This window comes from Boleophthalmus pectinirostris, unplaced genomic scaffold, assembly GCF_026225935.1.
Source record: "Boleophthalmus pectinirostris isolate CB_2022bp ecotype Guang Dong unplaced genomic scaffold, ASM2622593v1 HiC_scaffold_7, whole genome shotgun sequence".
In the NCBI taxonomy this organism is placed as follows: Eukaryota; Metazoa; Chordata; class Actinopteri; order Gobiiformes; family Gobiidae; genus Boleophthalmus; species Boleophthalmus pectinirostris.
The window spans coordinates 33,810,329-33,825,709 of NW_026571473.1; positions in this window are offsets into that span (position 1 = coordinate 33,810,329).

Sequence of the window (15,381 nt, forward strand, 5' to 3'; positions counted from 1 at the left end):
AAACCAGGACTAAAACAGGTTTAAACCAGGACTAAACCAGGACTAAAACCAGGACTAAAACCAGGTCTAAAACCAGGTCTAAAACCAGGTCTAAACCAGGTCTAAACCAGGACTAAAACAGGTTTAAACCAGGACTAAACCAGGACTAAAACCAGGACTAAAACCAGGTCTAAAACCAGGTCTAAAACCAGGTCTAAACCAGGACTAAAACAGGTTTAAACCAGGACTAAACCACGACTAAAACCAGGACTAAAACCAGGTCTAAACTAGATCTAAACCAGGTCTAAACCAGGACTAAAATAGGTCGAAAACCAGGTCTAAACCAGATGTAAAGTAGATCTAAACCAGGTGTAAAATCAGGTCTAAAACCGGGTCTAAACCAGGACTAAACCAGGATTTAACAGGACTAAATCATGCTGCGCGGACATGTTTCCTCCTCTATCAATAATATTTTTAATACGGTTAAGTAAAGTCTGGGCTTTTTATTTTCTTTTATCAGACAAAACATCTTATGTTAGAATCTCCTCGTCTTTGCTTCTCTACAGCAAATCAAGTAATCCAAAGTATTCAGATTACATTACTCACCTTAAGTAACTTAATGGATTCTGTTACAAACTACATTTTGGGGTATGTGATATGTAATCTGTAGGGGAATACATTTTACAAGTAACCTTCCCAACACTGGTTATAAATGTACAATGTTATTTAATTGAAACAGAGCTGCCCCCCTCCTGGAAATATGACAGCTTCATATTCTACAATCAACAGACTAACAGTGAATAGTTTGTAACAGATAAAATCATTGTCTGAACAGCTTAATCTACACTTATCAAACTAGGGATGTAACAATAATCGAAATAACGTGATATTGTATTGTCAAAGTTCTCACAATAATACCGTGGACCATCACAATATATCGAATTACAAGTCTCTTTGCTTAAATAAAGAGTTATGGTGCAGCAGTAACTAAAAAAAGACAGAGGGAACTACATAGACCATGATCCTTTGCTCCATTTCAGTGCAGACTACAAGAAGAAATAACAGTTCTAAGCACTTTTAAGTCTTAGTTTTTTGTATTAAGTCTTGTCAAGGCATTGTAAGAGGGGAACGTACCATATTAACAGTTTTCTATCGCAATAAATATCGTACTGAGAGATTTGGATATTGTTACATTGCTAATCGTGAGCCTCCCCACCATATCGTGAGATTTCCTACAATATCGCAATAAATATCATACCGTGAGTTTCATACCGTGATGATATCGTATCGTGAGACTTTGATATCGTTACACCCCTTGTTAAAACCCACAAGTTTAAGAGTATACTTTCTGTTCAAAGATGATTTAAACAAAGATCGAAGTCTGGACTGACCTGAAGAAGCCAGACTGACGTGTGCTGCTCTCTGCGTGGGGTTCTGCACATCATCAGTCTGATCTCTTGCTGAAAATGATTCCAGGAAAGGCAAACATTAGAAATCTTAGAAATGCTTTAAACTGACATCTTTTCCATCCAACAAGTTGTTGTTTCAAGTCCAAAAAACACATTTAAACACAAAATTACAGAAATGCTTTAACAACTTTGAGGATTATAAAGATTGTAGTAAGTTTTTTTATTTATATAGCGCTTTTCTCAGACATATGTCACATGTCTCCGACCACCACCAACACTCACGCACACACCACATTCATACCAGGCAATGTGGGTGAAGTGCCTTGCCTAAGGACACAACGGTCTCCCATCCAAGAACTAACCAGACCTGGGTTTACTTAGTTTCCGAGATCTGACGGGATCGGGCTTTGATTTTCACATTCTAAATAAAATGGTTAGGGCTGGGCAAAAAAAAAAAATATATATATATATATATATATTAATCGCATTAATTACACATTATACGCAAAACCAATTAATGAATGAAAAAGTAGAGTATAGCGCACTTTTATTGGAAATGTAAATGAAAGAGCCACACATTTGTTGTGCAAACAGCATTTCTTTCAGAGAGCAACCGTCAAAGTCTTCAAGGTTTTCAGTGAAGGCCCAAGAAAAAAAATTGAATGAATTTTTGTACAACTAATATATTTTTTCAATATTTTTTATTCAGTGAGTAATAAACACGACACTAGTAATAATTTCTAGATCATTGTTATAAACTTGGACTAATATTTCTTGGGAAACAAAGGGTTAATGTAATGGAATAGAAATGGACCAATCGCAATTTTTCTTCCAGTGGTGTCTGGGTAAATCAGTGACTCCCCCTGCAGCACTGAACTAAACAAACACCTGCAGGGCCTTCGATGGCTGGAACGAAGACCCGAGCAACTCAAGTCAGTGTGGGGATGAGTTTGAGATTGACAGTTGTCTGAGTCAATCATATTTCATTGAGTTATGGGCGGCATCATATCGCGAAATCTTCCGGACCTTCGCGAATACCCTGTAATAGCGTTATGTAAGCGAGACCGCAGCAACAAAAAACGCGCCGGGCACCTCAGACCCGTGAACCAGAGCCAGAACACGACCCGGTCGGAGCTAGGAGCCCGCGGAAGCTCAGGGCCCACGCCTGGTCCGGCCCACGGCCCACGGAGGCTCGGACACGTTGCATCTCACGTGGTCAGAAAAAAGTGTAAAGAAAAGACGTCAAACTTAAAGAAACGCTCGCAGTGGACTTTTTCAAAATAAAAGCCAGTGAGCAACAGACGTTTTACAATAAATAAATAATTGTCGGCGATAATGAATTAAATAGTTAACACAAAATTAACGCGTTAACGTGCCCGGCCCTAAAAATTATTAAATTCTATATAAAATTTGTTACCGTGTCACTGAGTGCGTATACATGCACATCAATAACCCGGTTATGATCGGGTTTTTTGAGTATCCCGGTTTCTTGATGGTGCATGTAAACGCAGTAACCCGGTTTCAGTAACCCGGTTATGGCAGTATCCCGGTTATTAGAAACCGGGTTACTGTAGCTGGTTTATTCCGATAGTAACCGGGTTACTTGTGGCATGTAAACGCAGTACCCCGGTTACTGCAACATAAAGTTGAGTCACATGCGTCCAAAAGACACTTTCCAGCCTTTCACCACAACAATAGCAACATAAATAAATTGACCAACATAAATAAAGTGACCAAACGAGTGAAATGACGTAAAATTAAGAGCTGCGCTAAACCTGCACACGTACAATCTGCACTCGTACGACCTGCACTCGTGTGACGCTGAAAAGCTAAAACATGAACTATCTCCTATACTCTATATGCACGAAACACACTTACCATCATTAGCGCCTCTTCTGTCACAGAAATAACACACATAATCCACAGAGTCGTGTCATTTAGTCCAAAAGAAACTGATCACATCAGCGGCACAAGGAGCGAGTTGTTTTTATCGCCGCTAACAGTTTATGCTAATTAGCCAAACGGTCTTAAGTTTCGTTTCTGTAAAACGTAAACAAATGTGATCAGAGCTGAATTATCTGATCAAACGGGCTGATGTGTCTATAGTGTTTATGGTTTATATGTTGTAAAGTTGAGTTTATTTATGCAGAAGATTTTAATGAAGAATCTGCACAGTGGATTGTGGGAGATCTCGTAGCTCCTTAGCTTCTTATGCTAAAGGAACTCACGGTTTGTATTTTTCCTGGTTTATGAAATTGATTTAAGTTAATTTTTGTGCCTGCGCATTTGTAAGATTATGTCAAGAAACCGGATACTCCATTTGATCATGTATACGCGGATATGAGTGTCCCGGTTTCTCAGTGCACATGTATACGCAGTAACCTGAATACTGACAGAACCGGGGTATGGCTAATAACCGGGTTATTGATGTGCATGTATACGCACTCACTGAGTAATTTTCGAAAGTTTTGGAAAGTCAATTGGAAATTAACTTCTGGAAACGTATGGGCGGTCGACGTCTATTCAAAAACATGAAAACAAAATCAAAAGAAACTTGAAGCTAAGTAAGACCGCACTGATAAATGCATGAAAAAGAACACAACACAGGTATGCTTTTGATGAAGAAACTCCTATACATAAAAACATGCCATAGCCTGTCTTTACAACACCTCCACCTCCGCCCACAAAGTCTCCACGCAAACAACTCCGCTGTGTTCTTCTGACAGAACAACGTGAAAAGAATATATTTATCTCTCCTCCTGGGAATGAACTGTTTCCTCACCTGTACATTTTGATCTTTTTTTTCCTTTCCAACAATATCCGCTCAACGCATGACATGTTTTGCAGAATCATATCATTACCGTGGCGACGCTGTCATGTTTACCACCTCTTAATAACATCTGGAATCGAAGCCAGGTGCTCAAACCTGCCACGCTTGCGAATTAGCGCTAATCACGAGTTAGATTCACATTTTTCTTGCGTTTTTTTTTTTTTTTTTTTTCTCCCCCGACCTGCCAAAAAAACAGCGGTGGATTAATTAAATTGTGGCGATTATAGTTTGTCTGCTGTTTTATGTTTTATTATTATTTTCAGTGATTTGTTTTTTTTGTCGGCGATGTTGAACAAAGACTTGGAAAGCACTGACAACTCGGAGCCAAGTTGTTTTTGAGATGAAAAAGCTTCTTATAGCGACAACACCCACCATTAATAGGACAAAGGAGAGCTGTTCTGGGGACAGCAGCCAAACCAAAGCAAGAAAAAGAATATTACTTAAGGAGACGGAGAAAGTAGCAGTTCAAGCAATTACTCAAGAGGTAAGAAGTATTAGAATGTACTACTTAAAGAGGGGACTTTTCGAGACTTTTTGAACCATGCTATAATGTTGTTCCCTCATCAAATACATGCTTGAAGTGGTTTTATATGTCATGCACGCTCTGAAGGTGGAGTGACTTAGCGCAAGGAGTAAAGAGACAGAGGTCTCCGATGAAAATTAATCTTATTTAACATGTTAATTGGATGTTTTTGGCGAATATATCATTTCCAAAACCGTAAAAGGCAACATGATGATCTAAATATGTTATGGGTTAGCAATTAAAGCTTCATTAAAATGCAATACACCTTCTTTAAGTACACGTAGAAAGTAGTAGTCTGAGCTATTACTCAAGAAGTAAAAAAGTATTAGAACATCCTACTTAAAGAGGGGACTTTTCGAGATGTTTACGACCATGCTATAACGTTGTTCCCACATCAAATACATGCGTGAAGTGGTTTTAGATGTCAAACAAGCTCTGAAGGGGGAGTGACTTAGCACAAGGAGCAAAGAGAGGGGTGTCTCCAATAAAATTAATCTTACTGTATTTTTTGGACTATAAGTTGCTCTGGAGTATAAGTCACACCAGCCAAAAAATGCGCAATGAAGAAGAAAAAAAAACATATATAAGCCGCACTTTTTGGGGAAATGTATTTTGTAAAATCAAAGATCAGAAACTGACATTTCATCTTGAAAGGCAAGTTACACTAATAACAACAGAATATCTTAATGTAACATATGAACAGTTCTTCAGATAATTATAGCATAAACAACAGAACATAATTTTACCAAACTCAAAATCTCACTCCAAATCACTAAATCCATCGAGAATGAATTCTTTATTCTCGATGTCACTTCTGCGTGACCTCCAGAGATAAACCGTAGATCCATGATGTAAACAGAGCACTTCTTCCACAGCCACATCAGTCGCCGTTAACTTGTCGTTAAGATGCATCATCTGCATTTCTTCATGTGTTTTCCATGAGGAGGGTGTGTGTATGAAGCGCAAAATAACTGTTCAAAACACAATCAAACAGCATCTTCCTCTGCGCATCATTATCTTTTTTTTTTTTTTTTTTTTTTTTTAAGTGATGGAAATGTCCGGGTTTTCATTTCCTTTCATTGGGGCCATTAAATTGAGTGTCTTTCGTAGCTCTCTGTAACTCAGAAGGAGCGAGCAGACACAAATACTCAGTCAGTCTGCAACATGCCGAAGCACAAATGTGCATTTAACGATGCTTCTACTTGTACAAGAAATTCTCCATTTTCCATCCTGGTCAAAACAAGTGGGAGGCCATGTGCACAAGTTGCGAGGTGAGAGTAGCTCAATGTCGAGGCCTCAAATGGAAATATGGTCACCCTATTCTAAATGTATTCAGGAAAGGTTCATTTCTGTCCTGTGAGTAACTTCTTTCAGTATCAATACCTGCTCAAATGATGGTCTACTTTCGATACTACCCGATTTTCCATACTTTTGACAACCCTCCTCTGTACTTCTGTGTCCCCAAATTTTGACGAAATTACACCTCGTGTCACTGTCACTGAAAAATCTGAATCCAAGAAATAGAAAAGACAGTCTCCCCCTTGACATTTACTGAATAATCTTCTTGGCCTGAACAGTGCGTACTTCCCCGATAACAAAATGCCACGCGTGTCAGATTGGCTTGAAAATGACGATCCAGAGCAGAGCGTACGGATGCACATGGATCCTGTCAGGACTTGGAGAGAAAGGTGAACCGGCTCTTCAGCGGACCACATGGATCTGTCCTCATGTTCTCAAAGGTTAACATGTCGCGAAATCATTGTTTGACAAGGTTGTGGTAATTACTTTATAGTCTTCTAATTTGTCTCTTCTCTGGTTTGTAAATTATTATTTTCTTGTTCTGTGTCTTTGACCTCCAATTTGGCGTTAAAGGGTTCATATTAAACTGTTTTCTGATCTATGTTGCAATGTTGATTCCTCATCGAAAACATACCTGGAGTTTTGTTTCTATTCACACATGTTCAACACACAAATCTTGCATATTTAGGTTAAAACTCAACCTCTCTCAAACAGAAAGCACTTTGTTCCACCTTGGCTAGAGTGTAATGCGACAAATGGGGTTGTCAAAAAACTAATATTGAAACTCGATACTCATTTGAGCAGGTATTGATACTAAAAAAGTCACATTCACAGGACAGAAATGAACTTTTCCTGAATGATTTTTACAAGAGCACATAGACAAGTATACGCCCATGGACCACTATGGAATCTACCTGGACTACTGGACTACTACACAAAAAATACTCTTATTTAATGCTGAAAATTACATCATATTGTCACATATAGACTGAAGTATCCCATATTTGCTAAAACTGATATTCTACTATGAGTTAACCATTTATGTACTACAATTCTTTGATTTATAATGTACAATCACTTGTCACTTGTTGAATAACCTCTGACAACTGTGGCACTATCGCTCTACCTCATTCCTCACATGAAGCCAACTCCCACTGTCACACATGCAAAGTTAATGGTGTCTGACCTACCTCCTGATTGTTAATCATGTTTATGTGTTTGACTATGCATATGCATCAGTTTCTTATTATGTCTTTGCTGGTTTCCCCTTCCCCTTGAAATTATCATCTGTAACTATAATGAAATCTTGAATCAAATACTGTTGTTTTGATGCCCACTCTTGTTCTCCTCATGATAAACTGAATTAATCTCTTGTCTTTCTCTTGTTTATAATGTTTAGATAAACCTATTGAGTGTTGATCCTTAGTAGGGTTGGGACGAGATGTCATTTCCATAAGATGAAACGAGACACGAGATTGGATCCACGAGAACAAGACAAAACGACATTTTGATATTACTTAGGCTAGAATAAATACATTGTATTCAGTTCCCAATTTTGGCCTCAGAATTTTTTATTTACTTTATTTAATATTTCTGCTGTAACTCTGCTTTTTGGTACTATGCTCAAAAAATTTAACTCACCAGTACTCTAATTTTTCAATCCAAATGTAAAAACATGAGAAAAAAAAGTCACAAGATGATTTTTAGTATGTGTGCACAATCTCGTGGAAATTTTGTCTAGAGAAATCTTGTCCCATCTCTAGTCCTTAGTATCAAAATTTAGTTTGCAATAGAGGCATAAGCTACGTTCAGAGGTCGTTCTCATTTCCAGTTAAATGCAACTTGTATGTGATCTCCAGAGTGAACTTTAAATGCTCCAAAAGCGTCCTGCATGTTGAAGGCTGTAACAAATAATAAAGTGTCGTGAGTATACCACATGCAATTATTAAATGCTGAAATCATATATTTGTTTAAATGTTGTTAATGAAGTCACGCAATTAATGCTTAACTATTGAAATCTGATATATGTGTTTAAAGAAACAGCTGTGTAGGTTGTGTCTTTTTAAGGAAATTCTGTACAGAGCAGCTGACAAGGGGTCATCCTGGCTGGCACCAAGCCTAAATAGATCCGGTCATTCCCATAAACGGAGAGGCTTCAGGGAGGACCCAAGGCATGAACCTGATCAACATATTATTATGCATATTTCTGTGAATGTATATATACTGGGTTAAGGGACAGATGCAGGTGTTCAAACTGCCTGAAACTAAATCCTGTGTAGAATAGGCCATCAGGGATAGTGGTCTGACCCAGAGCTCTGTATTAGAATTGTATTGGACAGGGAATAAATTCTTTTTACTTTTAATCGATCGATTCCAGTTGTGATTTTTGATAGAACACGCCTAACAATGTACACTGGAAGACACAACGATATCAAACGCAGCGAGCGTGCTCACTGTTTATGGAAGACGCCCAAACATGACCATGAGAACATGTACAGCTTATTTGTTTTAAGGAGGAGATTGAGAAGGAGAAGGACGAGGTTTTTGGCCATGGTGTTTTGTGGGGCAGTGGCAGCAACGTCCGTAGAAAAGAACGTGTGGGTGCGGAGTCGCAGCCAGGAGTGGTGGGATTGAGATGTGCTTTGCTGCTTCACTGACACGGAGTTCAGACACAATTTTCCTATGACAAGAAGAATGTTTGTGTACATCTGTGAGCGCCTACTTGTACCACTCTCTTGAGGGAGGAAACATGTCTTCGGCGGCCTATTTCAGTGAGAAAGCACACATGGCTGGTCAGACTGAAGTCGCATGTCAAAAGATCGGACGTGGATCAGTTTTAGGAGCACATATTAAAAGATCAGATACAGGAGCATTGGGGTGAAAAAAAATCTGATTTGTTTCTCTTCAGGCTGCAGTCTGATTGTAGCCTAAGTTTATGATCTGAAAAACGGTCTTTTTAAAGCTGTAGTTTGTGTTTACATTGCACTCAGTGGGAAAAAGTTTTCAGGGCTGCAGAGGATTTTTTTCACTGCAGTATCAATAGACAGAAAACTTGTCCATCTCACAACAGGTTTGAGCTAACAACATCCTATCCAGCTATTCTAACAGACCCAAGGCTGAGACGTGCTCACTGTCACTAGAACACATCACCCACCTTTAACAATGTACAAATGTTTTCTGTGAGAGATTTGACACATGTAGATTTCAGAAAATAGAATGGATTGTACTTTTTGACATTCAACATGAGCAGGGGACACACATCTCATATCTCTCCAAACCCCGCACAGACAGTAAGCCTACACAGTTAGGTACTCTCGCTGTAGACCTGTGATAAGTAGCTATACATGCACCGTCAAGTTTCAATGCCTTCCCCACTGAAAACAACAGAGGCAAAGTGGAGAGTCTCCTCCAGCTTGTTTCCATGGAAATGCTCTTGCTTTGGCTATAATCTTCTACAGTATGTCAAGAAATGTATTTATCTCCATGGAGAATTATTATTATTAAGTGTGGTTTTAACTTTCTATTTTACCACCTTACCTATTGTGATTTGAATAAAGTGGGACGAAACACACAAACTCCAATCAAAACCACAGAGCTGCTAAACTGGGGAGTACTGAGGACTAAAGGGGAAGGTGAGGGTGGAAGACGGGCAGGGTCAAGAGACTAAAGGGGAGAGTGAGGGTGTGACACAGTGTGATTGGTCCAACACAAGGATGTCCACACTTTTTCAGCATGTGAGCAATTATCAAGTCAAAATTATCTTCCTTCTACAAGTATTTATTTATAAATATATTAAGAATCAGTCAGGGTGGAATTGTACTTGGACTTCTTCATGTGGGAAAAGGCTGACTGACATAAATAAGTTTTTATCGATCTATCTCCATTTTATCTGATAAATGTTAATTTAAGCTTAAAATAAGCCAAGCAAACTGCACTACACGTAAACACTCTGTGCCCTTTTTTTTGAACACTCCCCCACAGTTTGAGAACCCCTTCTTTAAGAGAACTTCCACTGGCACTTTACCAAAAAACTGTGAAGAAAGTGAAGAATGTGGGTGGGATTTTAAACTTGTTTTTTACTTACTTGCTTTTTTACTTACTGGTTTTGCAGAGGTATTTAGCCTCTGACCATTTACCAAACACACGTCGTGACAAATACACATGCATTTGTGCACTTTTATTAGGCAAACTTCAATCATGTGTCGCAGTAGGCCTACTCTATGCTTTAATGCTGACAGCAGCGGCCGTAATGAAATATGATCATTCTCAATGAGAGTCAGACCTCAAGAGTCCAAGAGAAGACTGAGTCCAAATGCGGAGCTGAGAACAAGACTGTAAAAAAAGTTCTACAACACTACAATCTACCGGCGCTACCTTGGTGATCGACTGGTAGGTCGTGATCGACATATTGGGCACCCCTGGTCTAACAGATATCCTCACTTCAAATGTCCCTTTCTGCTGCCATGGAAATTGCAGAGGGCACTAGAGACAGCACAAACTTTGATATAGATATTTTTATTTTTGTTCTTTATCAGAACGCAGAAAATTTACCAAGTTTACACTAAAGTTGCCAAAAAATCACTAGGAACAGTAGACAATGCTATTAAAAATTTGCTAGGCTGGTGCCACCTACAGTAGTGCCTCCACTCAATTTCATTTTTCTCCAGCAACTAGGTCAGAAATTGGAATACACTAGACGGTTTGCAAGAACCCTGGAGGTTGTAGACCGCGCACTGGCCAATCAGCAAAGAGCTGTGAAGCCATGACGTCAAACTCAAGCGCCTGTCTGGGTCCCTTTTGTGGTACAACACAACAGTAAACAAAGCGGTCAAGATGGATGTAGATGAAGACAGACATTCTGTGTTTGCAATGATTCCCGAGATCGAGGAAAAACCTGGAACAAAGAGAATTTTTTGTGAATTTTATCAAGGGGAAAGACGTTATTGCCCTTCTTCCTACGGGATTTGGTGCATTACATACGTCACGACCAAATATTTGGTTAAATAAAATACGTACCCGCCTACTGTCAAGTGAACAAATCCTAATGCAGCGAGGTTAGACTGTTTCCACAAAGTGAAACCGACTGATGAATCAGCCTAGTTAAAAATGATTGAAAAGCACTTTGTGTAACATTTTTGTATGAAAAGTAAAGAGAAATCTGATTTAATAAAAGTTTGGAATATCCATGTAACCAATTAAGTAGTGAAAAAAGTGGGTTTAGTGCAGAAGTGTCCAAACTTTTTTCCTTGGCAGGACAAAATGATACGTTTTGCATCCTGAGGGCCAAACCTATCAATATTTTCCACGTAAAAAGTTTGTTTGCAAAAATATTTATGATTAAATTTGTTTAATTATTGTGATTTTTAGTGGGATAGACTGGTATAGGCTAATTTAATTTCACACTTTAAAATAACACTTCACTTTCAGCGCACAATTCAATAAAAATAGATTCTTTGAGCACTTTGAGCAACCCTGATTTAGAGTTTAGTTCCACTTTAATGAGAGCAGAAATTGGGTTGTCGTAGTTTTTGTCATATTTTCAACTTTTTATTATGAAAAAACATTTAAAATTAATGAAAAAAAGCTACATTCTTACCTCCATAAGTTCAATTTACTCCGTTTTCAAACTCCACGGTGCCACATCTCCGTGACAAAAACAGCCCTTTTTCTGACAATAAATAAATAGCTCCGTGTTGGTGTCAGGCTGATGTGTGTCGTGTCAGGTATTTCTCTATGATTCATTTCGCCGCCACACTGGAGTAAAAGAAAAAAAAAGAAAAGAAAAAAACACTAGGACACTACTTAATGAGCTTTTTGTCTGTCACTTCTTCTCTCTTCTCTCATTTCTCATTTCAACTTTTTTTTTTTTTTTTTTTTTTTTACGTTATTTGTCGCGAGTTAGTTCTGCTTTGGGTACAGCTACATCCACTGTAATCGAATGAGTTGCGGCCTCTTCCCCCGAGGACCGGGAAAAACGCTGGGTTTGTTTTCTAAATCGAGCTTAGTCATTATTTATTTTGCTGTTTACAGGCGCACTGTTCTTATCAGCGGATAGAAGGGAGGGTAAACAGCTTGGGGTGAGTTATGATAATTACGATGCATTAAATTATATGGGGGAAGCCGGCGTTGATTTTGTATGCTGTTAGATTACGCGACTTTTACACGTCTTTTGGCATTTCGCAGTATTTGTAACTATGTGAAAACGTTGTTGTACCAGTGATATATTTTGGGTGCTTATCAGAGGTTCAATATTAGGTTATTTTCTGATTTATATGTGTGTTATAATGTTGTTTCTTCGTCACAAACATACAGGAGTTGTGTTTCATTCACACGTTTAACACATAAAGCCTGCATGTTTAGGTTCATCCTATGTGACTGCGTTTTTAATTTCATTTGGATAATTTCAGACCTGGATTTGCCTGTTCCCTGTTGGGCGGCAGTCAGAGTCGTACATGGGTCAATTTTTGGAGACCCGCACCCGCGCGTACCCACACAGCACCACACCTGCCCGTTAACCTGTGGTTATAACAAAGTTAAATTCATACCTGCCTGGACCCATTAACATTCAACGTGTCAGCCGCCCGTGATAAATCGGGGTCAGCCCATTAGTCAGACAGCCCAAGAGTCCAAGACTAAACCAGGGCTAAACCAGGACTGAACCAGGACTGAACCTACGTCATGTCATTATTGGATTATAAACGCCGCAGCTGATTGCCAGGACTACACCAGGACTGAACCAGGACTGGACCAGGACTGAACCAGGACTGGACCAGGACTGAACCAGGACTGGACCAGGACTGAACCAGGACTGAACCAGGACTGGACCAGGACTGAACCTACGTCATGTCATTAGTGGATTATAAATATATACATGCCACAACCACAGAGCTGATCACTAGGACTACACCAGGACTGGACCAGGACTACAACATGACTAAACCAGAACTGGACCAGGTCTAAACCAGGACTAAACCAGGAGCCGCCGGGCCGATCACCTCCGCTGATGGGTTTTATGTAATAAATACACTAAAGTCACTCTCTCAGCCTGGTCCATCGTTCCAGGAAAAAAAGAAAGGGAAATGGCACTTGTTTCCAGGGCAACGGACGCCCTGGACGTGCAGCAAGTATTTTCATTATTTACCCGCGGGTACTCGACCCGGTGCAGGACTCTAACAGCAGTAGCTCAGTTGGTAGAGCTTTTGTCCACTGATCTGAAGGTTGGAGGTTTGGATCCTGCTCTCTAAACAGCACCATCAACACACAGGTTGATGGTGCAATTCCAGCTTCCACCGATGAATCCTTGGGCAAGACACTTAACCCACCTCGACTCCAGTGTCTGCGTACACTGGTGTGTGAATGTATGTGTGATTGAGTGAGTGGTTTGTTGCTGTATAAAAATGTGACCATTTACCATTTTACTACTTACTGATCAAAAGGTAAATGCAGCTTTATTTTTATGTATTTATTTGTTTGTTTGTTTGTTTGCTTGACAGAGACAGAGTACCTTAATCAACATCCCTGCAATGTACCAGAATTAGCTAAAATACAAATTTTCTTCTGTTATCCCTGGACAGATGTTAAAATTAATCTAAAACAATACAGTTAGTCAGCATCATAGTACAGTGGGAGCAAGACAATAAATAAAGCCAAGCCTATAGTTAAATAACAATGTACAGTTGCATTCACTATTGGAAGGTAACAAAGTACAAAAATAAAAGTACAATATTTAAGTACAGTTTTTAGGTATCTGTAACTTCTGGTGGAGGGCCTGTCAAATACTTTTCTCCATGGAGATGTTATTGTTTTGTCTGGAATGTTTCACACTCTGAAATTAAACTTTTCTATCTTCATGGAGACCAAACCAGAGTCAGGTCAGTACAGGTCAGATCTGTGAAGAGGCGACCTCGCTCACAGACAGAATGCCGGTTTTTCCCAGGTATTTTTGAACTACAAGAAACAAAAACCTGCAGAAAAAGAGAATGGCTACAGGGCCTTGAAGAAGAGTTTTTAATATTTGGTTTCTGTCAAGGAGTCAGATATACGAAAAGCTTTTAACACATTAAAGCGCATAAGTGAGTCAACATTCAGTATTGGGTCAGCTCATTATAAAAAGATTAAAAAAAGTGTCGTCTTTCATGCGTTGTAATGACATGAAACAACAGAAAATGATCAAAAAATGAACAAGAATGTATTGTGTAAAATGTGCTTGACACTTATTCTTCTAGTCTTGAATAAGAAGTCTGTATGAGCAGGTGAACGAGTGCATGTTTCAGGTTACCAGGGGAACCACTGGGACTTTGAGCTCCTCCTTCATCACCGCAGGCCAGCACAGAGGACGGAGTCTTATTGTGTATTGACTGGTCACATTATCGGTCAGTACGCTCTCCTGCTTTCAATTTCGTCATGAGCTCCGGGTTATGACGAAAATGACCAACTTGTCTTCGCGGATATGGTCGTCTATGTCCATGGAGACCAGAAAACGATACCTCCAGACCAAATTACTAGTATATATCAGATCTACGTGGTAAGGTAGAGCTGACCAAGTCTACCTCAAGACCTGGAGATGTGTCCCCGGGGGTGGTATTGTTAGTAAATATACATTATATGACACTTTAATGTATTTTCATGTACAGGTGCATTGTAATTTTAATTGACCTTCTATGGACACATATTTGCATGTATTGAATGTGTGGCCAAATTGACAGCAAAATAATGAGAATTGTGTATTGAGTGGGGTGTGCAATAATGGGAACTGTGCAATGAGTGGAGTGTGCAATAATGGGAACTGTGCAATAATTGGAACTGCAATGAATGGAGTGTGCAATAATGAGAACTGTGCAATGAGTGGAGTGTGCAATACTGGGGACTGTGCAGTGAGTGGAGTGTGCAATACTGGGAACTGTGCAATGAGTGGAGTGTGCAATACTGGGAACTGTGCAATGAGTGGGGTGTGCAATAATGGGAACTGTGCAATAATTGGAACTGCAATGAATGGAGTGTGCAATAATGAGAACTTACTATAATGGGAACTGTGCAATGAATGGAGTGTGCAATAATGAAAATTGTGCAATAATGAGAACTGTGCAAAGAGTGGAGTGTGCAATCATGGGAACTGTGCAATGGATGGAGTGTGCAATACTGGGAACTGTGCAATGAGTGGAGTGTGCAATACTGGGAACTGTGCAATGAGTGGAGTGTGCAATACTGGGAACTGTGCAGTACAGTACAATGTACAATCCGGTGTGTTTACGTTCATGTTGTGTCATATTTGTCCTTTTTATTTTCTTTGTCTATTAGCATGCTCTGTCCCAAAATAAAATAAATAAGTAAAGCCTGTATAT